This window comes from Pinus tabuliformis, chromosome Q (genome assembly GCF_031772625.1).
Source record: "Pinus tabuliformis cultivar Carrire ecotype Pingquan chromosome Q, CPIR1, whole genome shotgun sequence".
In the NCBI taxonomy this organism is placed as follows: domain Eukaryota; kingdom Viridiplantae; phylum Streptophyta; class Pinopsida; order Pinales; family Pinaceae; genus Pinus; species Pinus tabuliformis.
This window is the reverse complement of record NC_142296.1, coordinates 203,960,759-203,963,117: the sequence shown is the minus strand read 5'-3', so window position 1 is coordinate 203,963,117 and position 2,359 is coordinate 203,960,759. Positions and strand designations below refer to the sequence as shown.

The window sequence follows — 2,359 nt, the reverse complement described above, 5'->3', positions numbered from 1 at the left end:
GGATACCACATGATCACTAAATCAAAATAAAGACCCATAATCTCTCCACAACTACGAGAGAAAGTGCAATCATTTTATTAGTCGTAGGAAAATTCTTTAGAGTTTCAGCGTTAATCCTTGACACAAAGTTTTATTTGTACATCCATAGCTACCCTACCCGCAAGTGTCGTGATCGGACGATGTTAAAGGACGAAAGTATTTGTGAAATTGAAATTGAAATTGAAATTGAAATTGAAATTGAAATTGAAATTGAAATTAGAATTGGAATTGGAATGTGTTTAGATTTATTTAGTAAAAATTTTAAATTAGTAGTCGTAATGTAAAATTTGAATCCGAGTGTCACATAAATGAATTTAGAGAAATCAAATTTATTCAGGTGGAAATTTATTTTAGAGTACAAAAATATAATGTGTAATTTTTTATTGTTTAAATTGTATTTTTAAATGTTATAGAGATTACATAATATGTGCATCGACCTATTTTATTAGAGCACATTAAACTGGTTTTTTGTTATTAGTATATTTTTAAATATACATCAATATTAATTTATATTAAAATATTTTATTCATAACTTATTGGATATTTTATTCCATACAACATTAAAATATTTTTTTCTTAACATTTTTTATATAAAAATATATGAAGATATAATGTGTTAAAATGTTTTTGAAAAATATAAGATTTAAACCTCGTATATATTGTTTTTACTTCTAATTACTTTTTATAAAATTATATTAAGTTATATAAACCACTAATTAATTAAATATGTATAGCATATTTTTTCTTTTTATTATAAAAGACATTATTTTTTTTTTTTATTATAAAATTCACCAACCTATAACCTTCCCACTCAACCTTGACGCCAACAGTCAGAAGTGGTAAGGCTCTGAGCATTACAGTGCTAATTTGGGGTTTTTCCGGTGGTTTGTGGTCAGAATTTTGCATTGGGGACCGAGCAGAAAATTCCAGCCATGTCCGCCAAGGGATGTGTGACTCGCAACGATTGCGTCCGCCATGGCCACAGGTGGGAAGAGTTGCCCTTCAAGAGATTCCTGCAGGTTCTGCTGCATCGTGCTGTTCGTGATCCTCGTCATCTTCTTGGCGCTGCATCCGCACAAGCCACGGTTCTACCTGCAGAACGCTACGGTGAGCGAGCTGAATGTGAGCGACGGATTGCTCACTTCCAGCCTGCAGTTCACCGTGGTGTCGCGCAACCCCAATGACAGGATCGGTGTCATCTACGACAGTCTGAGCACCTACGCCTCGTATCTGGATGAGCAGATCACGGCCGAGTTCCCGTTGCCCCCTTTCTACCAGGACCACAAGGATATCAACGTCTTGGCTCCCATTTTATACGGGAATTCCGTTCCCTTGGCTCCCGTCGTCTGTGACCACCTGAATTATGAGAGTCTGAAAGGGTCGTTGAGCTTGAGTCTGACAATGAACGGAAGGGTCCGCTGGAATGTGGGCAGCTGGAGATCTGGGCATTATCATTTGTATGTCAATTGCGAAGCCATCGTGTGGCTGAGCAATAACGGCAATGGAGGCCAAGCTCCTCTGCAGCCCGGCACCAGATGCCATGTGGAGGTTTAGGTTTCAGTGTGGAGGTTTTGTAATTTATCAGAGTTCCATGGTAATTTAATTCCCTGGTAGCCAGTCAGTCTGCTTCTGGTTTGATTTGAATAAGTTGAGCAATTCCTTCCCCATTCGACTGCTCTGTTGTTTGTGTGAGGCTCTGGATCTGGTGCGCGGGAATGTTGTCCTGATACTGAGCCCCTAAATTCCGTAAATAAATTCATAAATCCGAGTATTTTAGTCCCACATTGCGATTGTAGAGATTTTGTATCTATAAGTTTTCCTTTAAGACATGCAGTTACGCAATGGATGGCATTTGTCACAATAGCTTTTATTGTGCCGTGTTTATGCTCGTTAAATACAGCAAGAAATTTTTCATAGCTATTAAATTTTCATATAACTCAATTTTTTTTGTTAAAATGAATTGAACATATGACGGGTGATTTTAATTTGAAATTTGGACATTTTGATTTGAAATTCCTACCTTGCAGGTCAAAGGGCGATTCCGATTTGATAGAGCTGTCTAAACCATCAAAGGCGATTCCGATTTGATAGAGCTGTCTAAACCATCAAATTGATAGAGTTGTCTAAATTTGATCTCTAAACCATCAAATTTGCTAGACGATTTGAAATTCCTACGCTAAGTGACGAGCAATTTTAATTTGAAAATCGAGTGATTTTGATTTGAAATTCCTACCCTATTAATTGCTATTAATGTGATTTTGATTTGAAATTCCTACCCTATTAATTGCTATTAATGTGCAGTTGTTACTAGACTTTAGTA

At 36.4% G+C, this 2,359-nt stretch overlaps 1 pseudogene; it reads left to right on the top strand.

The window, feature by feature from the left end:
- The first annotated feature begins 874 nt into the window (after positions 1–874).
- On the top strand, positions 875–1,806 carry LOC149218909 (NDR1/HIN1-like protein 1 pseudogene; annotated as a pseudogene).
- The last annotated feature ends 553 nt before the right edge of the window (positions 1,807–2,359 follow it).